This window comes from Peromyscus maniculatus, chromosome 3 (assembly GCF_049852395.1).
Source record: "Peromyscus maniculatus bairdii isolate BWxNUB_F1_BW_parent chromosome 3, HU_Pman_BW_mat_3.1, whole genome shotgun sequence".
NCBI classification, from domain to species: domain Eukaryota; kingdom Metazoa; phylum Chordata; class Mammalia; order Rodentia; family Cricetidae; genus Peromyscus; species Peromyscus maniculatus.
The window spans coordinates 14,953,047-14,979,184 of NC_134854.1; the positions used below are offsets into that span (position 1 = coordinate 14,953,047).

Below are 26,138 nucleotides of genomic sequence, written 5' to 3' on the forward strand. Positions count from 1 at the left end.
CCTTTCTCTTTGCTGCCTGGCACCTTGAGAAGAACAACTTTGCTCTATTGTGTGCTTTTGTTTGTTTTCTTTGTTTGTTTGGTTTTTGGTTTTTCAAGACAGGGTTTCTCTGTGTAGCTTTGGTGCCTTTCCTATAACTCACTCTGTAGCCCAGGCTGGCCTTGAACTCACAGAGATCCACCTACCTCTGCCTCCTGAGTGTTGGGATTAAAGGCGTGCACCACCACTGATCAGCTATTGTGTGCTTTTTACCACAGTGCTCTTCCCTTTTCTACTCTCATTGACATGTAGTTTATTGTTTCAAATATTGTTGGTTTCTTTTAGAAACCAAGGACAGCTAGGTGTGATGGTGCATGCCTCTAATTCCAGCACTTGGGAGGCAGAGGCAGGCAGGACTCTGAATTCAAGGCCAGGCTGGTCTACAAAGCAAGTTCCAGGATAGCCAGGGCTACACAGAGAAACCTTGTCTCGAAAAAGCACACCCTTGAAAAAGAAAGAAACTAAGGATAATCTAGAATTTCTGATTGCTGTGGAATAATCCTTTTGTATACTGTGAAGATTTGTCATTGTGATTGGTTTAATAAGGAAGCTGACTGACCAATAGATGAACAAGATAATGTTTAGTCAAGAAAGCCAAACTGAGAATGCAGGGAAGGAGAAGGGCAGAGTCAGGAGTTGCCAGCCAGAGACAGAGGGAGCAGGAGATGAACGCACCATGCTAATAAAGTTACCACCATGTGGAAGAGTATAAATAAGGAATATGGGTTAACTTAAAGTGTAAGAGCTAGTTAGTAATAAGCCTGAGTTACTGGCTGAACATTTGTAATTAACATTAATGCTCTGAGTGATTATTTGAGAGTTGGTATGGGACAAGAAACTCTGACTAGATATGGCACCCAACATGGGACCATGTACATCCACCTGAGAAAGCTTTTTTAAAAGGGGTTCTAAAAGCACAGAAACAGAGCCAGACATGACTTCCTCGTCTGTGTCTCTTGTACCTGCCATGGTACAGAGATACATCTCCTGGCAACTGCCAGCACTCCATGAGCTAAGCAGCATGGCAGGTTCCTGCAGTCTCTCACATGGGTGGCAGTACAGAGAGGCATCTCCTAGCTGTGCATCATGTGGCAGGTTTAGGATTTTTGCTCACACAGATAAAAAGCTTATAGATATGCAGTAAAGACAGATTCAGATGTAAAAAAAAAAAAAAAAAAAAAAAAAAAAAAAAAAAAAAAAAACCTCTAAGCAGATTATAGTGACTTAAAACATATGTATAGGCTTTGTAGAGAAAAGAAAATGGGTAGAAAAAAGTCCTTCAAAAAGGAGTAATACAAAAATATAATAAGCCATATAAAGATGGGAAATACACAAGAGTCTGGATCCCAGATGCTATTGTGTTGTCTTTGAAATTTTGGGCTGGTAAGAGACACTAGATTATGAAAACTGCTAGATTCAACCAACCTATATATTTTAAAAATATCTTGACTTCAAAATAAGTCAAAAGATGTGTTACTTTGGGAGAGAGGTTATGCTTTTATTTACACAGGAAATGAGAGCCTGCGTATTCACTCCAGGTAAAAGAAAATCAGGTTTGATCAAGGAAGACCTGTGGTGGTATTGTGTTCACCAAAATATTGTGTACTCTAATAAATTTATCTGGGGTCAGAGAACAGACAGCCACTAGATACACAGGCTAGAAAATTGTGGCACTCACACCTTTAATCCTAGCATTCCAGAGATAGAAATCCCTCTGGATCTCTGTGAGTTCAAGGCCACATTGTGAATAGCCAAGCATGGTGACACACGCCTTTAATCCCAGAAAGCCAGCCTTTAATCCCAGGGAGTGGTGGTAGAAAGCAGAAAGATATATAAGGCGTGAGGACCAGAAACTAGAGGTATTTGGCTGGTTAAGTATTTGGCTGGTTAAACATGTGGCTGGTTAAGCATTCAGGCTTTTGAGCAGTAATTCAGCTGAGACCCATTCTGGATGAGGACTCAGAGGCCTCCAGTCTGAGGAGACAAGACCAGCTGAGGATCCGGCGAGGTGAGATAGCTGTGGCTTGTTCTGTCTCTCTGATCTACCAGCATTGGTCACAATAACTGGCCTTGGGTTTGATTTTATTAATAAGAACTTTTAAGATTCCTGCTACAAAGACCCCCTGAAATCTTGACCGCAGACATAAGAAAATAAACCTTAAAGAACTACAAGACATGTAATGTACATTTTACCTGCTCAAACACATAACAAAAAAATTATCTTTGGCTGACTTGTGTACAATGCACAGTCTATATTTATACTGATATAAATATGTATGTTACATTTAAAAGTTTACATATTTTTAGAACAAGGGAGCCAGACACTAATAAAAATGGATGGACCAGGTGATCCAGCATCCAAAACAGCTTCAAGGCTGCTGACTGAGACAATCCAGCCTCACAGAGTACTCCAGCCAAGACCTAGCAATTATCTTGATTCTCTCAAGGTTCCCTCAAAGATTACCAGTGCCCTCAGACAACAGGAAACAGTCTAAAAAAAAACAATGTCCACATTCCCAAGATATTGGTTACGATGTTTGTTATCATTTAAGGGGGGTTGGTTACAAGTTGTTAGTGGTAATGGTCAGGAAAAAAATCTGAACAAAGGAGATTAGATTCAAGGATCTTTTTCTCAAAAAAAATGGGGGGCATAGATAGGATAAAAAAGGTAGATTGTTGAATTTTCAAACTAAAAAAAAAAACAATTAGTCTTAAATATTTTATATTGTTATGGATTTTTGTATATTGATGGAAATTTAAAGTTAATTTTATTATACTGTATATGTTTCTACTCTTTTTTGGGTTATTGTACTTATGCAACTCATTTAAAAATGTAATGAATAGCCCTGGCGTGATTCCGTCCTGCGTGTCTGTTCTGCGGAGCAGTGGGCAGTCCCTCCATCTGACTTCTCTCACACCGAAGTGCGCGCCTCCACCTCATGGAAGACTCGATGGACATGGACATGAGCCCTCTCGGGCCTCAGAACTACCTTTTCGGTTGTGAACTAAAAGCTGACAAGGATTATCACTTTAAGGTGGATAATGATGAGAATGAGCACCAGTTATCACTAAGAACGGTTAGTTTAGGGGCAGGGGCAAAAGACGAATTACACATTGTAGAGGCAGAAGCAATGAGCTATGAAGGCAGTCCAATTAAAGTAACACTGGCAACTTTGAAAATGTCTGTACAACCAACAGTTTCTCTTGGGGGCTTTGAAATTACACCACCTGTGGTCGTAAGGTTGAAGTGTGGTTCAGGGCCTGTGCACATTAGTGGACAGCACCTAGTAGCTGTAGAGGAAGATGCAGAGTCAGAAGATGAAGATGAGGAGGATGTAAAATTCTTAAGTATGTCTGGAAAACGATCTGCTCCTGGAGGTGGTAACAAGGTTCCGCAGAAAAAAGTAAAACTTGACGAGGATGATGAGGATGATGATTTTGATGATGAAGAAGCTGAAGAAAAAGTTCCAGTGAAGAAATCTGTACGAGATACCCCAGCCAAAAATGCACAAAAATCAAACCAAAATGGAAAAGACTTAAAACCATCAACACCAAGAACAAAGGGTCAAGAGTCTTTCAAAAAACAGGAAAAAACTCCTAAAACACCAAAAGGACCTAGTTCTGTAGAAGACATTAAGGCAAAAATGCAAGCAAGTATAGAAAAAGGTGTTTCTCTTCCCAAAGTGGAAGCCAAGTTCATTAATTATGTAAAGAATTGCTTCCGGATGACTGACCAGGAGGCCATTCAAGATCTCTGGCAGTGGAGAAAGTCTCTTTAAGAAAACGGTTTAAACAGTTTGAAATAATTCCATCTTACTTAATTTCTGCAACAGTTGATATATATGGCTGTCCTTTTTATAATGCAAAGTGAGAACTTTCTCTGCTGTGTTTGATAAATGTTGTCCAGGTTCCATTGCCAAGAATGCGTTGTCTAAAATGCCTGTTTAGTTTTCAAGGATGGAACTCCACCCTTTACTTGGTTTTAAGTATGTATGAAATGTTATGATAGGACATAGTAATAGTGGTGGTCAGATGTGGAAATGGTAGGAAGACAAATATACATGTGAAATAAACTCAGTATTTTAATAAAGTTTAAAAAATGTAATGTATAATTAAAAATACAGATTAATAGTCATCTATAATAGTCAAATTTATAGTCATGTTAGATATATTTTCAAGGTCATAAACAGATACATTTAGATAGACAGATGATCTTCAAACACTTCAAAGACCTACAAAATATGTCATTTAATATGTTTAATAACCTAAGGCTTTTTATGACAGTGAGACATGCTGCCTGTTCCTGGCAGGACCAATATTCTTCAGAGAAGATGATGGGCATCAAAGAAACTCCATATAGAGTTTGCTTTCTTTATGGCAAGAGTTAGTCGTGTGGGCAAAGAAAGTGCCCTTGCCTCAATTACTGACAGTTACTGTCCAAACTGGACCAGCAGGATACAATAAAGGTGACTGCTGAATTTCACCAAGACAAGGTAGGACAGATCTTCAAAATTCCCTGCTTCATAGGAAAGTCTGTCAGATACACTATACCTGTAGGCTGGAGTTGGATGCCCCAACATTGCAGAAGAATTTTAGGTGAATGTTCAGATGCTCCTGTGATTAGGTAACATTTCACCCTTCTGGGATCTTTGATGGAGTTTAAGATTAGATAATCATAGTTATAGTTTTCCTTAGTTATGATAGAAAGTAAATTAGATGTAAAACTTTAGACTCTAAAATAAGATAGATAATTATTTTCTCTAATTTTGCCAAATACAAATGGCTTGGATATTGTAACTGTAATTCTTACTTAATAACTGTTTTTATTACATATAATCTTACTATGTTAAAGTTAAAACCTTCCTTTTTATTTTGACAGAAGGGGGAAATGCTGTGGAATAATCCTTTTGTACACTGTGAAGATTTGTCACTGTGATTGGTTTAATAAAGAAGCTGACTGGTCAATAGCTAATCAGGATAAAGCTAGGCAGGAAAGCCAAACTAAGAATGCTGGGAAGGAGAAGGGCTAAGTCAGGAGCTACCAGTCAGATGCAGAGGGAGCAGGAGATGAACGTGTCGTGCTAATAAAGGTACTGCCCTATGGCAGAGCATAAATAATGAATATGTGTTAACATAAAATGTAAGACCTAGTTAGTAACAAGTCTCAGCTATTGACCAGGCATTTATAATTGATATTAAGCCTCTGTGTTGGTTATTTGGGACTGGAGGCTGGGGTTGGGAAAGAAACATCTGCCTACAACTGATCACCCTCCCTCCATCTCCTGAGTACTAGTATTACAGACATGCACCACCATATTCTATTTTATGTCATACTAGAGAGAGGATCCAGGACTTTGTACATGATAAAATAGTATCCTCCTATCTGAGTGGCATCCATATCACTGATAAGTAGGGTTTTTTTTTAATATATTTATTAAACAGATTCAGATTTCTCTTGATGGTTAATGCTATCCCTGGGATCACTCTCACAAAGACTGTATTGAAAAGAGATGGACCAAAATTAAACCTGAAGTAGCAAATAGGCAGTTTACCAAACTCCAGCCACAGAGACTCAGCAATGGGAGCAGAATTAATGATTGTGTATAAGCAAGGCAGCTAGTCTTGCTGCTGTTCTCCCTCAATGCAGTAAGAGAAACTCAATAAAGATCTTCAAAAAAGCATTCATAGGCTAAATCACTGCAACACAGGGAGCATTATCCATGAATAAGAACAACCACCAGTGCTTATACCTGGGACCTTGGTGTGAAGAGAGCAATTACCAGACACTCAATTAAAAAATCTGAAGGAAATGAATGTTCAAGATAAATGTCATGCAATTATCTGAAACCATACTCACTCACAGAACCACTGGAGATCAGAAAATGTATTCAGCATCATCTGTAGACCTTTACATATCGATACTCAGAACCACCAGTTATGAATTTAAATACAGTTGCCTAAATTATGCTTTTGATCCTGTCTCTGCCATTCTTAGCACCCAGAAGTGGCTTCTGATTTCCTCACAAATAAGATTAAAAGTCTAATCACAGAAACTCCATACCTCAGCCCCATACAACTACAGACTATTCCCTGAATGGAATGTTGAATCTCTGTTCCCTGTGGCCTCATTGAGCCCTGCATTATCTCTGACCCGAATATGGTAAGTATGCTGCTCCATCAGCTTTAGTTCTTACTCTCTCACTTTTCAAAGCCTTTTTCCAATGCCACCTACTCCACAAAGACTTTCCTAATTACTCTGCTCAGAATTATTATTACCTTTTCATAGTTCTTTATCCCTCATTTGGGGGTAATAATGGTAATTATTCCCAAATCATGACCACAGTCTTGATAGGTTTAAGTCTGACTCCTCATTTGGATAGAGAACGTCAAAAGGCAGTGGAAAAGCCTTCTCTCATCCCATTCCTTACACATGGTGTCCTGGTTCTAAATCACCCATGACTCAAGGTGCCTACCAACTGAATTATGTGTTAAATGATGCTGATTTTCACTATGCTCAAGCCCAATCAAACATACATATCCATTACTACATTAATTAAGCTATCCCTTTATTTTTCCAAATGATGGATTTATAATTCATGATGCCCACGCCCTTCAGAGCCACCTTTCTAAATACATTGAAGCCAAATTTATGTCCATACAGTTGAGCATCTGTTAGCAATGAAAGTCATGGGGGCTCTAAAGTATACAGCAATGATTATGAAAATGGAAACTATGGACATGATGACATTTAAGAAGGTAGATTCTTTGAGGTTGGCTAAAGATAGATGATTCATGCTCACAACCACAGTTACTAAAATAATGAAATTGTTTAAAGAAAAAACATTTCTGAAGGTCTATTTGGTTGCTATCTTGAAACTTACATATATTTTGATAAAGCCAAAGATGAAGGTCATGTTCTTAGAAATCACTACACCTCACAACTGTGAAGCTCGGGTGACAGGAACAAACAAGTTTCCTGAGGGAACTTCTTTGGGGAAACTGATGTTGAAGTCTTCAGGTCATCACTGCATACATAAGACCTGGCTTCAAAAGATGCAGTCAACAGTTAGTTGCTGACCAGTCGAAACCGAAGAGTGGAGATAAGGAAGACTGGGATGGAGTCACTATAGAGAGGAATTTTCCTAACAATTTTCTCATGTTGGTGGAAAGTCAAGAAAAGCCATATGAAACACACTTGGTTCTAGCTATTAGAGGTTGTTTGGCTTTGGTTTTGTGGTGTTATAGTTGTTGTCACCATTTGTGATTTAAATTGTGTGGTAAATTTTCCTTTTGAGTGATGAGCTCTATCTAGCCATAAATATTTGTGTGGACACGGTTTCCGATTCTTATTCAACTATGTTCTCCAAACATGATTCAGCTGAGTCCTTACTTATTTGTAGGTCTTATGAGTTTGGAAAAAAGCAGACCTTTGAGATGGCTCGTTGGGTGAAGGTACTTAGTGTAACACCTAAGCACCTTAGTTCAATCCCCAAGATCCCCGCGACAGAAGGGAGAACCAATTCCTGCAGACGTTCCTCTAACCACTACACATACTTCATAGCACAAACACACCTGTACAAATAAAAATGTGAATAGAAAATGTTTTAAAGGAGTGAATAAGTTATTGTCAAATAAAATCATATTGCTGACAATTGGCACCAGAGGACCAGAGCTTTCTAGAAGATCACAGATTGATGCTGGCACGACCAGCCCACTGGATATGTCCAGGAGCCTGTCTCTGCTCGTCTGTGCCCTCCCATTGCCTCATGAGCAATGTCACCATCTCGGGAACTTCTCACCACTGAGTCTTATTTGAGAAGGTCCCATGAGGCTACAGCCCTTACCAGCCTCATGAGTTCCAGTGAAAGTGCCCCAGATGTAACTGTCCGCCACAGGAGGGGAGAAGAACTGAGTCTGCGTGCACATTCGCGGGCACTAATCCATTTGCTTCCTTGCCAGTTACCAATAACCCCCTATGCCTCTTGGCTTATTTGTTATATATCTATTTTTACATTTCTGAGAGTTCGGCTGTGCCCACTGTTATGATATTGTATGAGGGAGGTCCTGGCGGGTAGAGCCAAGGTGCCCCACGGCGGGTGAGAGAGATGCCATGCAGACAGTGCTCAGTAAAGAGTTTTATTTGGTGGGGGGAAGAGACGGGGGTGGGGAGAGAGAAAGCGGGAAGGGGAAAGAGAGAGAGAGAGAGAGAGAGAGAGAGAGAGGGAGGGAGGGAGGGAGGGAGGGAGGGAGGGAGGGAGGGAGGGAGGGAGGGAGGGAGAGAGAGAGAGAGAGAGAGAGAGAGAGAGAGAGAGAGAGAGAGAGAGAGAGAGAGAGAGGCGCGAGGGGTTCAAGAGGTGCACACCTCTGGGAGGAAAGCAGAAAGAGAGAAGGAAGGGGCAAAGTTTTCCCTTAAGAAGAGGCTTCTATGTCAGGACACAGGGTGGCCCCAAGGGGCAGGTCAGAATATTAACAGTCAGTTCTACTATTACATCTGAGTGAGTTAGGAAGAAGTCATCGGACTTTGGTTACTTCAAAGCAGACAGTCCTGATAGTAATGATCTTTGTGCATGTGGGATAGGTGTGTGTTACTGACATCAACACGTTTTTAAGTCAGTTTGCTGTATTGGCTGCTGTTCCAAATCTCTCTCCTTATGTTCAAGTTCTTTATCTTATTTCTGACACCATCCTTCAGATCTTTTCTCTGTGTTCATTTTAGAATAGACCTCTCCCCCGCCCCCCCCAAAACAAACAAACAAACAAAAAAACCCAAAAAACAAACTACCAGCTACGTGAGTCATCCTGAGGCTCTGGTGTTGATGCATTAACTATTGACTTTCTGTTGTCCTACCACTGGTTCCTTGAGACTAGGCACTAGGCACGCCCCTTCCTCAGTTGCCTCTAAAGTGTTTATCTGGTTAGATTTTTCTCCCATCCAGCACTCTGAAGAAAGATTGGCTATTAAAGGGTTGCTTCTCGCCATCTGTTTTATACACGTATTGTCTCCGAATCCTTCTGATTAAATTTCAGGACGTCTTCTCTTTCCCTCTCCTTCTCTGTCATCACCTCAGGCTCTTCTGTTGGTCCCCCAGAGTTTCCTCCCTCTTCCCGCTAGTCCCTACAGTATTGTTACAGTCCCCATACCACCCACTGCTAACACTATCTGTCTAAAATGCAGGCATGGTTATATTATTTCGCCATTTAAGAGCCTCTGACTTTCCCATTTCCTCACAATTAAACTGACAGTAGAGTAGCGTGCATGATAGAGAAGTCTGTTTTTGACTCAGCTCTCTCTTCCCCCTGGACCATTACCTCTGATCACCTGCAGTAGCGTGTGTTCCTGTTGATTCTTCTTTGTTATATGCTGTGACCACTCAGAGCATCCTTATGCCCCAGTTCATGTGGGAATCACTTTCTGCTGGACCCTTCCATTACAAGGATCCACAGGTTTGCCTTGTATAGTCTGTTCTGTTTGTAACTTGCTATTAATTGAAAGTATAACATATACCAAATATGAAAATGTGCTAGTGCAACGTGGGTGATTTGATCAGATTTCAGGGTGATTTTACTCAGCCAGTGGGATGGCAATGGGACAAGGAGTAAAGCAGCCTTTATGGACAAATGTTTATCCCAAAGACTTGAATTTGTCAAGCATCTTCTGAGTAGACAGAAAATTACAGACATTAGACAATTTCTGTCCTCCGAGTTTACCGTCTGACAAAGGAAGTGCTGGGATAAAGACATTTAAGAAAATAACCATGTGATTTAAAACCCACAAGATATTGGAAAGAAGGAAGGAAAAGCAGAGTCCTAGAAAATTCAGGGAAGGCCTTTCACATGACCTGTTATTTTGTGGTGCTCTTACCCTGCGAGGAAATATCACAAAACATGACAGAATCCACTAACGAGAGTTTTATTAAGATAAAAGGACAGACAAGTGCTCAGGCCTGCGGAATAGACACATGTGTGAATCGCTTCTCGGCCTTTTGGCTAAGATCAAATGAGACACATGTGTGGAGAAGAAGAAGGAAGCCGGGAATATGGCACTGGCTTATAAAGGCTGGGTGGCGCATGCATACAAAAGTCCGTGTGGCTACTCCACGCACGCGCGCAGATCACATGGTTGCATTGGGCACTCTTCCACAACCATGCAAAGCCACAGGGTCCTGGTCATGCAAGACGCCTTGGCCCAGAAATGGCTATTTTGACCTGGAACTGGCTAGGTGGAAGTGTCTAGGTCTGCGGCACATGCACAACCGTGTGGGCGTGTTGTGGATCTATCACTGGTAAGACCAGAGAGTCAAATCATTGGAGTGCTCTCACCCAGTGCAGTGAAACAGCAAAGGCACTGTGTCAGGAATGAGCTCCCCATGCTCACAGCCAGTTAGCATCCTTGTACAGCAGAATAAGGTGAGAGAAGAGCGCTTGAAAAGACAGCCATAGTAAAGGGCCGTGGAAGAGGTGTGTGGTAAACTGACTATACTGACATTGTTCCCTATATATCTTCTTAAATCAGAGACTCAGGGGCAGGAAAACCAAAGACCTCATGTGTCTAAATCAGACAGAGATCCTATGAGTCACTGGAGACTTAATGTACTTTTACACCTGCCTTTCTTGGCCTTTTCATAGATAAGCCATAGAGCATCCCCAGCAACTTCCTGAATAGAGCTCCTGGTACTCAGTCTATTTCTCGTCTTGGAGGTTTATGACCCACCAAGCCCCAGTCATTAGAGGTAAGTACCTCTGACACAAAGGTACAGGAAGTGACAAGAGGCTGTACCTAGCTTTTCATTTGACCATAGCTCATCAATATATTCTCTTCTGCTTTTAAAGCTGAGGATGGCCACGAATCTTATATAGTGTATGTCACGTGGGTTACTTTTTTAGAGGAGATTGCTTCATTTCCTTGGCATTCACAGAGGAGCAGCATTCACAAACACAGGGTACCCAATGTATCATGTCTGGTAAAAGAAGAAACAGTGCTCCATTCCTGCCATTTGTTGGTACAAAGAGCCTTTTAAGGCAGCAGTTCTCAACCTGTAGGTCACATCCCCTTTGGAAAACCTCTATCTCCAAAAATATTTACATTATAATTCATAACAGTAGCAAAATTACTGTTATGAAGTAGCAATGAAAAGAATTTATGGTTGGGGGTCACCACAACATGACAAACCATATTAAAGGGTCACAGCATTAGGAAGGTTGATAACCACTGTTCCAAGGCATCATGGCTGTACCTAAAATGATGCCAGTGGCAGCTATTAGAAAAGACAAAATTTATTTCCTATCCTTTAATTGCTAGCATGCCATTGCTGTTACTCTCCCAAATAAGTCGAGGATTATTCTAATAATAAGTGTCTTTTAGAAAAGGCTTTATTAAAGAGTTTTTGCTCAACGTTGTTCAAACGTGTATTTTCTAGCTCCATTCCAAATCTCATACAGCTCTCTTCTAGATCAAAGTTATGAACATGGAGAGGCGTTTGGGTGATGTCTCTGATGGGAGCCAGCATTGAAGTTAGCAGACATTCTCCCGAGATGTACCACTATTCCGTCACAGTTGCCTACCTCTTGTCATCTGCATCTGTGAGAGTGGCTAACCCCGGTGACAGACGAGGAGCAAACGGGAGATTTAGCTGATCCGTTCTTGAACAACTGCTCTTACATAACAAAATTGCAGCCAGCTGTCAGTTCTTAGGTCCCCAGCCTCTAGACCTATGCTCCTCTCTTGAGCTGCCTTTCCTGCTGAGCCCTGATCTTCTATTCTTCACTTGTCTTAGTGGGTTTTTATTGCTGTGAAGAGACACCATGACTATGGCAACTCTTATCAAGGAAAGCATTTAATTGGGGTGGCTTGCTTATAGTTCAGAGATTCAGTCCATTATTATCATGGTGGGGAGCATGGCGGCGTGTAGGCAGACATGGTACTGGCTACACCTTGATCAGAAGGCAACAGGAAGTGGACTGAGGCACTGAGCATAGCTTGGGCATATATGAGACCTCAAAGCCCACTCCCCAGTTACACACTTCCTCCAACAAGGTCACACCTTCTCCAACAAAGCCATACCTCCTAATAGTGCCACTCCCTATGAGCTTATGGGGGCCAAATTCTTTCAAACTACCACATTTGTCAACACAGAGCTGGCAATGTCTCACAGGAGACACAGCAGGTATTTCCACAAACTGGCAAAGGATAAATAAAGTGTGGTGGCTCCTGCCTACAAACCCAAGCCTTGAGAGCGTAATGCAGGAGCATTGCCATGAATTTAAGACTAGCCTGTGTTACATAGAAAGTACTGGACCAGTCTGAGCTATATTAAGCAAAAGAAAGAGAAAACGAAGTAGAAAAGTCTCAAAAAGAAAAGAAAACTAAAAGAGAACAGGAAAAAAAATGACGGCAAATGTTTAGCAAAGAAATCATGCCTAGCAACCAGGGTTGGCAGCAGGCGTCTGCAGATGCAGCTTCTTCGGAGCCTGAGGCAGTTAGGTCAGTTGAGCACAAGGGTCCAACATAGAAAGAGATTATCTCTTAAAAATCAATCAATCAATCAATCAAAAAACAAAACAGTGGCAACATTTGTTTGCCATGTGAATATGCCTGCAACTTCAAGTCTAAAATCCTTGAAGTACCTCATCCTTGAGCACTAGCCCCTCACACATAATCCCCTTCCCTAGAGCTGCACTTATTTACCTCCATTTGTATACCATGATGAAGGAATCTTGAACTTCATCCCACCCTGTAAGGTACATATACAATTATTTGATTTTTAAAATTAGCCTAATCACCCCAGAAAAGTCAGGAGATTATGAGCTGTAATTTCAAGTGTTAATTTTTTCCCATAGACCTAATATTATAAATGTTTACTGTTTGGCTAGTCCACTTCTTTACTGAGACATCTTCTTTCTCAGGACACATAGAGCTCATTTGTCAGAATAAACCTTGTGTGAACGCTTTTATCTACAAGACGTTTAAGAGAAAAGAAAAGAAGACAACAGTAGTCTAGCTTATTTGAGTATATTTTGTCCCCTGGCTGAACACAGTCACCAAAACAAGTATGAGAGAGATGCTCAGACCCATAGACTTACCTCTATATTCTGGATGCCATTTGCTTATAAAGGCCATATTTTATACACATCAGGTTTGAAACATAAATAGAATTTTCTGGTGGCAGTAAAGACAAAGGGAAGATACAATGCATTCACAGGAAAATGTTACAAGCTGAAAAACAAGAGCACACTCTATCTGAACTCTGCAGGAGGAAAGATATTAACTATGTCCAGGAATCCAGTCCCCACCCTGGTCTGATGCATTGCAAATCCTGCTTCAGTCCAGCAGATGGCGAGAGATTGTCTCTACAGCCTTCTGGAAACTGCCGAGTTTACATTCTCATGACACCCAGATAGCAAACAAAATGGACATCAAACATTCATGCTCCTTATTTTATAATTTCATTCCGTTTTATTGAACACTGGCCTAGAATCACCATCACATTCCCTCTGCTCTCCTTTTACTGTGCAGTGAAAGCAAATCTGAACGGAATATGTTCAAGCAGATAGAGGGTTAATTCCTGTGTTTGAGCACTGGGACCCAGCTAATTTGAAAAACTACTCAAAAGGACACTGATGCTTTGATGGTGATGTTAAATGGACACAAAAGACCTCTCAAAAATAAAGATGGGATGTATTTATTAAATGGGCCTCCCAAAGTTCTTCAGTGCTTTACATGAACAAAATCTCAATATTACATTTTGATTTTACCACAACATATAGATCATCTTTGTAAATGCTTAGAATGGTGTCTATATGGGTAGATAGCTGTATCCTAATTAACACTCCAGAGTGCCTATGTCTTCCAGTCATAAACATCAGTGTATGTTCCAGCTTACTAGAACTTATACCTTTTTGCTGTGTTGCAATTATATTCTCTATTATAATTTCTTAGTCATGTATTTACTTTTCTGGTTAGATTGTAAACTCTATGAAAATATATTCCTCTATCTTTATATGCCCAGTATCTAGCAGGACCTGAATCAAAAAAAAAAAAAGTGCCCTAAAATGCCAGTGAATAGGAACATGGTCAATTCTATAAAGCATTCTTCAATCAATAAAAGGTCATAAAAATGGTTATGTAGAATCCTTATGAACAGAGGTGAGATCTCAAGACATTGTGGACTCTCAACTCACATGTTTCTCAAGAACTGAAGATCTATTTGCGAGATGTTCTGGCTCCTCCTCAGTTTCAATAACATGAATGATGTTTTAGGTAAAAAGAAGAGCAAGAAGCACCCCCACCCCGTCTTACTTCTTAAGAATAGAAGTGACTTAAATGACAACTGGTTTCTCACACTACTGTCAGAGTAGTGTTTTGCCCAAACAATCAGGAAGGGCAGCTGGAAGGTAAGTGATGTGCTCCTGATGGCGGAGGGTTACCAACAAGAACTGTGCCCACTATCTCAAGGTATTTCTCATCATCCCACACAGCCACTTCATTTCACTTCTTTTCCTTCAATTCCTTTTTATTTTATCTTTACATGTGTATGTGTGTGGTGTACATGCATGTTTGCATAGTCACGTGTTGTGTGGTTGCATATATGTGTGAATGCGTGCATGTGTGCATATGTGTGTAGATCCCTGAGGTTGACATCAAGTATCTTTTCTGATCGTTTCCCTCTTTTATTTATTGAGGCAGAGTCTGTTGCTGAACCCAGGCTCATGGATTCCTGCTGGTGTCGCTAGCCAGCTTACTCCAGAGACCCTGTCTCTGCTTCCCCACAGGCAGCCACCACAGCTACATAGTTTTTATGTGCATTCTGGGGATTTGAAGTCTGGTGTTCACATCTGCCCTGTGGGTGCTTTACCTACTGATAGCTCCCCAGCCTTTCCCCCACTTCTTGACACATTGTCCATTTGCAAAATTCATACCTAGACCATAGCTCGAAGGAAGGAAGACCCTACTTTGTAAGGATAATACTGAGTAGAAAAGATATTCTTCACCATGGCCATTTGAGCCACCCACTTAGCTAGTCACCAGGCTGTGTTATGAGATTCCTGACAGCTACATTCCCTCTGGCCTTTTGCCTTTGCATGTGTTTAACTTTTATATGAATGAAACTGCTGGTAATAGATTGTTTCTCCTTAGAAAAGAACCCAGCTCCCACCTCTACAGCTAACATCAGTTGAATTTTCCAGAACTATTGTTCCATGTTTTCATTCCATGTCAAAAATGTTCCAAGCACACACACACACACACACACACACACACACACACACACACACACACACGTCATAAAATGGAATCACACTGTACACATTGTTCTAAAGTTTGCTTTTTCCAATTCATTTTAGCACTGAGTAAACAGATCATTGTAAACTACAATTTAAACAAAATTCTTTAGGCTATTTCCAAGTTTTACTTCCAATTGGACGATTCTGTCATCATCTCTCTTTGCACATTTATACAGGTATAGTAGTATAGAAAGTCCCCTAGTGTCTCCTAGTCATAAAACCACACAATCAAAGGTAATTCACGAATTAAATTCTGTTTCCAAACTTTCCTCAAAACACTGCACTCATGACTTTACCAACCACAGGGTGTGTGAACACTACCTTCTTCATCTCTAACAAGCTGCTTCTTCAGTTACATGTTAGTGACAAAAAATATAAGAGCCTTAGAAAAGACAGGAGCAAAGATGTTCACATATACGTGACTGCATCTCAGGTTATTTTTATTCTCTCTTTTTTTCACAACAGTGTGCACCACATACAGTACGGACACAGGAGGATGAGCTGATAAGAAATCTGAGTCTGGGTTCAATTTTTCTTTGTCTCAGTGTCTTCTGCTGGCTGAGATAAAGAAGGCAGGTTATTGGCTTCAAGCCGGGGTGAGGGGGATGGGGGATGGGGGGTGGGGGGTGGATCCTATTACCCACAATCCCTCCCAGCTCTGCTCAGTGACGCACCAACGACAGTACAATAAATCCGCGTCTTCAGGAGAGCCGTACGCAGCCCAGGTTGGGAAGGTAGTGCTCAGCCGCCTGTGTCATCATACATCACCCTCAGGTGTTGCTGGCCGTGCTCTGCAGAGTGACAGTGCTCTGATTTGTCTTCTTTTTGCCACAGACTCCTCCAGACATCACTGTCTCATTGAATGTAGCTGATCTCCGGCCATATTTCCACTCTTCCTGCCACCTTCCATTACTCGTACTGAGATAAATCTCCCCTCTTTGGCAGAAGAGTTGAATATACAGCCTCTGCGTCTGGCGCTGATCAATACCTCCTTGAGATAAGCCCGCCAGCAAAGGGTAGACAAGGGCGATAGGATTAGCTCTCTGTATGACTGCTTGTCATATGAAAGGAAGGGGTGTCTAGCCTCCGTGGTGTAACCCATGAAAATACTCCATATTTTAGTAGAATAGGAAGAGAAGTTTGGCACCATCATGATATACACATGCAAGAGAACGTCTCAGGTAAGGAACTCAACTAGGCACGCTCTTGCTTCTTTCGTTATTGGTTTGTAACCCAAATCTTCCAGGCCGTATCCTCATGAAGAAACACATAAGATTCACAAGATCTATGATAATGCTAATTTCAATGTTACTGAATTCAGCTACATCAGCAGTTCCCTGAAATTTTAATTCTAGTTACTTTAGAGAGTACCTGGAGAACTGTCCTAAAATGCTCTCATACTAAGCTGTCATTTGTATACAGAGTTAGCTTATGGCATCTACTGTTTATCTTTGATTTATTCTTCTTACTTCCTTTGCAAATGCTACCTGCCAGGACTTGAAGATGCTGCCCAACTAGCCCTGACTGTCATGAGAACTTGAAGGCCATAGACGGGAGCCAGTTCTGTCATCTTCCCAATTTCTAAAGAGCTGGTAATGGGGAGTAGATGGATACTCTCTTTTCCAATAGCCCCACCAGGACCTGTTGGACTCCCAGTCCTCAATGTCTCTCTACAGGACTGGGCTGACACTAGAAAGCACCACTAGGTACAACAGTCTTTACCTGGACCCCTCCTGTTTCCTGCTTTATAGAAGTCCACTTCTACCAAGCCAATCAACTCCCAGGAGTAGAGGCTTATGGGGTCTCACTTCTATTGGTTTATCAGTCCCCAAAAATATTTCTACTTCACACATTTAACAACTAATACAATTAATTAGAAGACACACATAAAACTTACACAAATAGCTATATTAAAGAAAAAACATACAAAAAGTAGGCTTGTACAATTAAGGTCTTCATTAACGAAATTGTAACCACTTTCTGGAGTGTTGCCTTATATATAAAATTGCCAGTATTGTTTTTAGTCCATTTTATATATTCCAAAATGTGTAGCATGAACACATTTGGGCATGCTGCATCCCCAACACTTTCTATGTAAAATCAATATGAAAAGCAGAACCTAGTCTTGGGTACAAGATCTCCATGATACAACCTTTCCTCTTCAGCCAACTTTGGCTTCACCATTCAGACCCACTCTCCAATCACACTGGATAACGTTCAGTTCTCCCAAAATTTTCCTTGTCCATGTTTATAACCTTTGATGTCGATGACACTTAATTCAGAGTTAGTCTTTTTATTTCAGAATCCTGTACTACTGCATTCATGCAGATTTTTTTCTCCTTTTCCCTCCTCCCTCAACTTCTTAAAAAGACTGACCACTTCCTTCCCACCTCCTGCCTTACTACCTCTAGCAAATTAGTTACTTCCTGCTGGACGCAACTCCACATCCCGTAGATAGTCCAAATGTACCATAGCACCACAATGTTTTACCTTACAAAATATGCTAACCTGAAAGACAAAACTGTTTCTAGTACCTACCTCAATACCCAGTACTCAATGTATATTCAATGGATTAATCTCTTGAAAATAAAATAAAGGTGTTAGCACATAATTTGAAAGGTGTATCTAAAGAACTATAATCAACCCATTTTGCTTAGATACTTTTCCTGTTAACTATGATAAGATACTATGACAAAAGCAATTTAGGAGAGAATGGTTTTATTATAGTTCACAGTTCAAAGGTACCATCGATCATGATGGGGAGGTCCTGGCAGCAGAAGCTGTAGGCAACTGCGCATGGTGTATGGGCAGTCAGGAAGGAAAGGTTATGAACACTCACACTCAACTGGGCATGTTGTATGGGCAGTCAGGAAGGAAAGATTATGAACACTCACACTCAACTTGCTCCTTCATTTTGATACAGTCCAGGGCCCAAGCCTAGAGGACAGTGTCGGCCTTCCATAGGTGGATCTTCCTCCTAAATTACCTGTTCGGTATGATCTCTCAAAGGCATGCTCAGAGAATAAACTCATCTAAATAATCCTTCACAGGTGTACCTAGATGCTGGTCACCTAGCAGATTCCATATCCTGCCAAGCTGACAACCGACCCTAAACAGCATAGCACTCTTTCCTAAAGTACACTAAACTGTAATCAACATTGCATAACTAGGGGGGAAATTCAGACAAATCCATCACACTGGATATTACTCCTCATGCTCCCACAATAGCCTAAGAACCTGCTTCTGACTGCAGGTGGATAGAGAGATTTTGAATCCTCCAGTCAAGATAGTGATACTGTATAAACTTGTCCCACACAACACTGGGGAGTGGTGTCTAAATCTCCTGACTCCTACCTCTCATACGGACAATTCCAGGAGCATTTTGGGTGTTTCTCAGTCAGAATTGCCCTCTATCACTTACAGTGCTAACTTCAATAAACCATCCCACCCCTTTAGCATTCCATGTTCCTGTCTCCCTACCTCTTTACGTCTACCTTGTAGGCTCTCCTCTCAAAAGCTACTTTGTCTTGGGTTCTGCTTTCAGAGAAACCCAAAGTAACCCATAGACACTTTCCTGAAAAAGTGCTCTCTCTTGCCAAATCAGTGTATAAAAATATATGTCAGGTCACATAGAAAGGGACATACTTTTTTAAGTGCAATAAATGACACTTTTAGAGGATTCTAGAAGTATGAATACAGTCTGGTAATTGTTGAGTTGTCATTATACTAAAGTGAAAATGTATTTGTTTCTACATAAAGAAGCACTGTACACACACACACACACACAAACACACACACACATAAAGAAGCACTGTACACACACACACACACACAAACACACACACACACACAGTCTGGAACAATGTACAATGAAGCACCAATTTTGAAATATATTTTTATACTCTTAATTTTATTTGACAGTATTTTCTAATACTCTATGACATGCAGGCTGCTTCTGTATCCAAGTGGGATTTTTTTAAAAGCTGAAACTGTGTCCAGCTATCAGCATATTGTTTTGCTATTCCAGGGATGTTTGTACACAGTTCAGTGATGAATGAGTCTAAGAACCCAGGGAAATTGTAAATGGACTGTAGGAAGCCCCATAATGCATTGTGGCTGGATAAGAATACACAAGCCATGACCTGGCTCTCGTGTCAACAGGCTCCCATAAATATCAGAGTCCGATTCTATTTGAGTTATCCTCCTTCTTCCCTGTAAACTCATTTGCATGCATCTATTCACACACTCTGAGAACAAAGGCCCATTCCTTAGCCCAGATGGAGGAAGATACTTGTTTTAACCGGCATTTATAATTTATGATGGTGGGGATTAGGAGCCAGCCTTCCTGCTTACTAACTGCACCTGATGTGACTCAACAGGAAACGTCCACCACAACACACTTGGTCTCCATAAGCTGGTTATCCTCCTATACACTTAATCTTTTCCCAACCAATCCCCCAAAAGAAAATAAATATTTGTAGATTAAAGGAGGGCTGCCTTCTCATCCTTTCCAGCTGCTGGTGTGCAAGCTGTGAAGCACAGAGTGTTTAATTAATGGATAGACACCATTAGAGAGACAGCTGGACCTGCATCCAAATGAGACCGGATTCAAGGTACCACGAGATAAAGATCTGAAAGTGGAGAAGCGGAACTGCAATTGGGTTCATTTATAAAAGAGGCTGTTAAAGGTCAACTGTGTTTTCTTGTGTGCGAGATAAAGAGATGCTATTAAAAACAATTGGAAGGTAATTCATAAGGGACCAGTAAGTCACTCATGTTAAATTAATTTGTCTTTCTGATAGCATGGCACTCATGATGGGAAAGTAATTTTGCCTAAAATCAAGATCTCTCAGAAACAGCCAGTGGTCATGCCTTCCCTAAGAAGCCGTTGGAATAAGCTCTTGTGTGCCAGGACTACTGGTGCTGTCCGATCACAGCACACTCATAACCATTTGCAACCCCTTCCCAGGCTGAGAATTACCCAATTATTCCTGAGGACAGTAAGTGCAGTGGCATTTCTGTGGCCATGCTGAGATGCCGAGGCGGCTGATGTTTCCCGTCACCTCTGATGAACTAATCGCTAAGCACCAGAACAACCCATCATGCCCACAATTCTACTTTCCTGACATTCAGCAGCACAGCAGCATGTTCCATTCTACTGCCCTCCATTGAAATCCTCCCTCTGCCCCTATCCCCGCTCCAATACACCACAGGTTCAAACATGTCCATACCGAGATGAAAATGCTTTAATTTATCCAGAAAATGTATCTACAATTATGACCAGCAGTTTATTTAACTCCCCAGAACAACATGATACATTTTCCTTGTATCTCCTCCCCTGGGTAAATTCTTCCATTCATGCATCATGAATTCCCTTTCTCCTCCCTAGTGTCCTGACATGAACATCAGATGTGACAAAGGGCAGTTGCTTTTAGTGCTCAGTAATGGCAGCCCATTATGACACATCTTCATCTTCCTCTAGGCAAGATGGAGGCTGTGTCTGTTTGCAGCCAGTCGTGGGTATGAAAATAGGAAAATGCATTTCATCAGACTGTAATCTTTGTTGGCTTAAACCTGGCGGTGATCATGTTCTCTCCTCTGCTTGTTGCCCGAGGAAAACTGCTTGTCATTCTTCTTTCTTTTTGAGGGTTGAAAACTATTTGAGATCTCTCTCTCTCTCTCTCTCTCTCTCTCTCTCTCTCTCTCTCTCTCTCTCTCTCTTCGTGTGTGTGTGTGTGTGTGTGTGTGTGTGTGTGTGTGTGTGTGTGTGTCCTCTCCCTCCCTCCCTCCCTCCCTCCCTCCCTCCCTCCCTCCCTCCCTCCCTCCCTCTCTCCCTGTCTACCTGCTTTCCTTTCTTTCTTAAGAATGGATTGTGGAAAATGAGCAGTTCCCTGTAAATGTCTATTTTTGGAAACCCTGCCTTTCCAGGAACTCACTCACTAACGACAACACAGTGCTGCTCACACTGCTTCTAGCATCAATGAGGAGGATCAGTCAGGAAACACAAAGGGATTAGAGGCAGTGAATGTCCACATTTTTTTATTGCTCACCACTTGCAGGTTCTAATAACAACCCTTTATTTCCAAGTTTGCGCTGGAAGGAATTTCTCAATCAAATCTTACAGTTTCTTCTGAGCCTTTTCCCCTTGGAAAACTAAAGACGTGGGTATGTTTAGCATTAAGCACACCAAAGTTGATGTATTCTGCTCAGGCCTAGCAGTATTGGCAATTCTTCCCACTTGATGTATGTCAGGTACCATATTGTTTGTTTTACATACATTATTGTATACATTATAATATATTACATTCCTTATGAATTATTGTTTTTACTCTTCAAAGAATTTAAAGCTCTCCAAAGACAAAATATCTGGTAAGCAGGGGAGATAGAGTTTATTTGTAACCTTTGCTTTGGACTTGGTTATCCAAAATCATTTGTTGTGTTTCTTTGTTCGCTGGAGAAATAACTAAAATGGATAGAGTGCATTTGTCTTGTCTGTGTGCCCAATCTTCTTCCTATCTTAATGTGAAATCTGCTCCCACATCTCCTGGGAAACACTCCCTTCACCAAATCCATCTTGCTAAATCGTAGCTGCTTTCTTCTTATGGACCCCTCAGCTTATCTATCTGTTCACACAGGATGGACCCAAGGATGGTCACACTTACCCAAGTAAGGATGGTCCTTGGGACGCCTTTCATCTGTCTGATAATGTTGTCTGTGAGTGGGCATGTGAGAAAATAGTAATAATAATAATAATAATAATAATAATAATAATAACAATAAAATACTTTACTGTTTATGTGCTAAGCATTGTACATCCTAAAATTCTCTTATTATCACAAAATTTCTTCAGTATAGGTAATGTTCTATCTCCATTGTACAGAAGTGGACACAGAGGAAGCATTTTGCCAAGGGCACAAAACCAGAAGTAGCGAAACCGAAACTTAGTTTTTATCCCTGAACTAGTGTCACAAAAATTCTGAGTTAAGCACCCATGGCTCCCAACGAAAGTCACTCGTTCTTCCCACGAGGTGGGAGGGGTGCTAGGCAAGCGGCAGCTGGGGTCAGGTCTATGGTTCTCGGCCAGGCTTAGTTATACAGCCAAGTCAGCAGGGGTCAGCAGGTATCACTGGAACCCTTCCTGGTCCCTAAGGGTTGGCTCAGCCATGCCTTTCACAGGGAATGTTCAAAAAGCAACAGCCCAGGCAGAAGCAAGAAGAGGCCTCCCAAAGCTGAGCTTCTGACCAGCAAACGGCTATTTCCACCTCATGTAAGCTTAAGGGAAAGAAATGCATCTGCCCTGTCTTTTGTGAAGAGAACTTCACGGTCAAAATCGAAGAATCAAGAGTCAGAGAGAAATGAAAGGGGGCCCTGTTACCACCATTCCTCCCAGGAAGTTTCCATCTTAGGACAGAGTTTTCAGTTCCCTGTCAGCGGCTAACATTCTGCAGCATGAAGCTCCCCGCTTGTCAGCATTCCCCTTCCCAGAGAGAGGCAGAACCAGTCTCCAGTGAGCTAGGGAGAGGATGCAGTGACAGAGGACTGGCAGGAAAGTGCAGGGATGCCCTTGACCTTCGTGGCAACTGTCCTCAAACCTCTGTTAGAGCCCTGCCAGTTGGTTATTCAAGTCTGCTCAGGAAGTCTTCACCCCCAATTTTTCATATTATTTTGATGTGTTGTCAAATGTGACCTAAAAAGTCCTGAGCAGCACACCACCATGTAATTAATAAACTAAATAAATACACTGCAGTGACTCATGCTCATACCTGCAAGACCCAACATATGTTTTAGGTAGCCACGATTCATGATTATATTAGACACTGAACTTTTTTTTGAAGCCTACAAACACGAGGTTGGGGAGATGCTTAGTCCTGAGAATGTCTGCTGTGCGAACAGGAGGACCTGAGTTCTGTCAATTAAAATCTAGGTGAGGTGGGGCTCAGGTGTGCTTCCTAGCTCTCGGGAGGTGAGGGCCGGCTTGATTCCTGGAGCTTGTAGCCAACCATCCCAGCTTAACAGCTGAGCTGGATCAAATGAGAGACACTGCCTCGAGAAAACAATGTGATTGGCTCACGAGGACCCAAACTGGGGGGTGGAACTCTAGCCTCCACACCCATGCACAGACATATGTACCCATATGGGCAGGCACACCCCCATGCCTACACGAAGACACAATAGACCTGCAACTTGTGCTACCACCACAAAGGGAAGACACTGAGAATGGGGAGATGAAACTCAGATTTGGGCAGAAACAGGAGTATCTCACAAGGAAACTGAAGTAGGCTGTCAAGTTCCAGGAGAAATGGAGAATTTTTACAATTAGAAAAGCTGAAAACCTAGCAGGTGTCAGTGGCCGGGTATGGGGCAACAGGCAAGGTCACAGAGATACGAACTAACACGGCATCCAGGGAAGGGAGCAGCACTTTTTGATGACTGACAAGCACTCAAGCTAAAAGGAGAAAAGAATTCTTCTGTTTCTGTGAATTTTGCAAGGGAACAGGACCTTGTTTAGCTGGCAAAAATTGTTCTGCCCTACTTAGCTATCATGTCCCCGAAGTGCCATGGATTGTCAAAAGAGCCCCCTTGAGATTGTCCCGCTCCTTTTATCCTGACACGGCACTTGTGTACCAACCTTTCATCATCATTTGGTTTTGCACACAGGTTGTCCTGCGGGGGGGGGGGGGGGGGGAGGGATGAGATAACCAGCCTACAGTCAAAATCCATTTTGCTTGGCAGTTATTTTGTTGCATAAATTAAAAGAATTGACAGCCTAGTTTATAAAACAAACTCTTGAGAGCCCAGTCTATTAGCAGGGTTCTTTATTTTACATGAACTCAGCATAGGCTAAATCGGTTTCTTGGAAAATGACAGCATTGGCTCAGAAAGGGCGGATGTCAGGCATGGAGCTGCTTCGGGGCTCACAGGAGGTGGAATCTGACTCAGTGTTCGGCCTGCATTGCCTAGGTGCTCCCCACGTGTGTGAAAATGCACAGAACTCACAAGTTACAGGAGGAAAGAAACTGCTTTGCAAATTCCAGCAGCGAAAATCCTAAAGGTAAGATGGCCCATGTTATTTAGATTGTACACTCATGCACAAAGAAGGCCAAATGGGCCGAATACAGAGGTTGGTCCATTGTAGGATCAGGTGGTTTATGAAGACTTGTCCCTTGTGGGATCACATGGTTGAGAATCCCTTTCCAAAACAAGATCAAGGACAAGTCAAAATCTCTATCTTTGTTAGTGACTAACCACACTCAGCACAAACCAATAGTGCTTAACGCTTGATGGGTCCAAGAATACCAGATGACACAGAATCTGAACCCAAATAGACAGGCCCATTTCCACACTTCACACCCAGGTGGAGCCACACTCCTTCCAAAGAACAATTTTTCCTCATTTTTGTTGATGTATTCTTTGAAGTCTATTTTATTAGATATTAGGATAGCTACACCAGCTTGTTTCTTAGGTCCATTTGCTTGGAAAACCTTTTCCCAGCCCTTTACTCGGAGGTAGTGTCTGTCTTTGGAGTTAAGGTGTGTTTCTTGTATGCAGCATATGGATGGGTCCTGTTTTCTAATCCATTCTGTTAGTCTGTGTCTTTTTATAGGTGAGTTGAGACCATTGATATTGATGGATATTAATGACCAGTGATTGTTAATTCCTGTTATTTTTTTGGTTGTGTTGTGTTGTCCTTCTGTGGTGTATGTTGGTGTAGGATTATCTATTGCTTGATTTTTCATGGATGTGTTTAGCTTCTTTGGGTTGAATTTTCCCTTCTAGTGCTTTCTGTAGGGCTGGGTTTGTGGACAGGTATTGATTAAATCTGGTTTTATCCTGGAATATTTTGTTTACTCCGCCTATGGTGATTAAGAGTTTTGCTGGGTATAATAGTCTGGGTTGGCATCCATGGTCTCTTAGTGTCTGCATGAGGTTTGTCCATGATCTTCTATCTTTCATAGTCTCTATTGAGTAGTCTGGTGTTATTCTGATGGGTTTGCCTTTATATGTTACTTGGTCCTTTTCCTTTGCAGCTCTTAATATTTTTTCTTTATTCTGTGTGTTTAGTGTTTTGATTATTATGTGGCGAGGGGACTTTTTTTTTGGATCCAGCCTATTCGGTGTTCTGTAAGCTTCTTGTATCTTCATAGGTATTTCTTTCTTTAGGTTAGGAAAGTTTTCTTCTATGATTTTGTTGAATATATTTTCTGTGCCTTTGAGTTGGTATTCTTCTCCTTCTTCTATCCCTATTATTCTTAGGTTTGGTCTTTTCATGGTGTCCCAAATTTCCTGGACGTTTTGTGTTAGGACTTTTTTGTCTTTATTGTTTTCTTTGACTGACGAATCTATTTTCTCTATCGTGTCTTCAGTGTCAGAGATTCTCTGTTCCATCTCTTGCAATCGGTTGGTTATGCTTGTTTCTGTAGTTCCTGTTCGTTTTGTCAGGATTTCTATTTCCAGCATTCCCTCAGTATGTGTTTTCTTTATTGTCTCAAATTCATTTTTCAGATCTTGGAATGTTTCTTTCATCTGTTTAATTGCTTTTTCTTGGCTTTCTTTGATTTCTTCCCATTTTTTGTTCGTTTTTTCTTCCATTTCTTTAAGGGAGTTTTTTATTTCCTCTTTAATGGAGTTTTTCATTTCCTCTTTAAGGGAAGTTTTTATTTCCTCTTTAAGGAAAGTTTTTATTTCCTCTTTAAGGTAGTTTTTCAATTCCTCTTTAAGGAAAGTTTTTATTTCCTCATTGAGGGAATGTTTTATTTCTTCTTTAAGGGCCTCTATCATCTTCTTAATGTCATTTTTAGGGTTGATTTCTTCTGTTTCTT

General features: G+C 41.3%; 1 long non-coding RNA gene and 1 pseudogene across 2 annotated transcripts in view; both read left to right on the forward strand.

The window, feature by feature from the left end:
- Positions 1-2,925: 2,925 nt before the first annotated feature.
- On the forward strand, positions 2,926-3,818 carry LOC102912149 (nucleophosmin pseudogene; annotated as a pseudogene).
- A 12,179-nt stretch (positions 3,819-15,997) lies between these two features.
- Positions 15,998-26,138, forward strand: part of LOC121827864 (uncharacterized) — a 31,109-nt gene continuing 20,968 nt past the window's right edge. For both annotated transcript variants that reach the window (XR_013049683.1, XR_013049682.1), the window contains exons 1-2: positions 15,998-16,499; positions 24,280-24,370. This is a non-coding gene — a long non-coding RNA (uncharacterized LOC121827864). The remainder of the gene's footprint in view (positions 16,500-24,279; positions 24,371-26,138) is intronic.